Consider the following 935-nt stretch of genomic DNA (forward strand, 5'->3'; position numbering starts at 1 on the left):
TATGCATATATATATATATATATGTGTGTGTGTGTGTGTGTGTGTGTGTGTGTGTGTTTGCGTATCTGTGTTTGTCCCCCACTATCGCTTGACAACCGATGCTGGCTTGTTTACGTCCCCGTAACTTAGCGGTTTGGCAAAAAGAGACCGATATAATAAGTACTAGGCTTACAAAGAATAAGTCCTGGGGTCGATTTGCTCCACTAAAGGCGGTGCTCCAGCATGGCCGCGATCAAATGACTGAAACAAACGAGAGAATGATGACTCGAGGTAATCAACCGAACTGAAGTGTCGCGATCCACCTCTTGTATTCAACGATCGAAAGAAGGAATAATGCAACTCATAGTGTCAATCCCGACTGTTTGGGGTTGGATGATGGACCTCGTTGAACGATGGAGGTGGGTCTGTAGGCATCTTGAAAAATATTGGTGTTCCTGTTAACACCCATAGTTGGATAGTAGGATAACAAATTATTCTCGACCATTTAACAGTATTTTGTGTATATAAATGATTCTAAAGAGTTCTAATCCGACAATCGCTCAAACTGATCCCGCCATCGACAATTCCAACGTCAGTTACTCCTTGCAAAGAATCTTGCTCCAATGTTCTAGATTAATTGTACAACGTAGGTGCGGGCGTGGCTGTGTGGTAAGAATCTCGCTTCCCAACTACATGGTTCCAATCTCACTGCGTGGTACCGTGGGCAAATCTCTTCTATTATAACTTTGAAGCGACCAAAGCCTTGTGAGTGGATTTGGTAGACGGAAACTAAAAGAATCATGACTTTGCCTTTCATCCTTTCGGGGTCGATAAATTAAGTACCAGTTACGCACTGGTGTCGATATAATCGACTTAATCCCTTTCTCTGTCCTTGTTTGTCCCCTCTATGTTTAGCCACTTGTGGGCAATAAAGAAATAATATATATATATATATA

Source organism: Octopus bimaculoides, chromosome 5 (genome assembly GCF_001194135.2).
Source record: "Octopus bimaculoides isolate UCB-OBI-ISO-001 chromosome 5, ASM119413v2, whole genome shotgun sequence".
In the NCBI taxonomy this organism is placed as follows: Eukaryota; Metazoa; Mollusca; class Cephalopoda; order Octopoda; family Octopodidae; genus Octopus; species Octopus bimaculoides.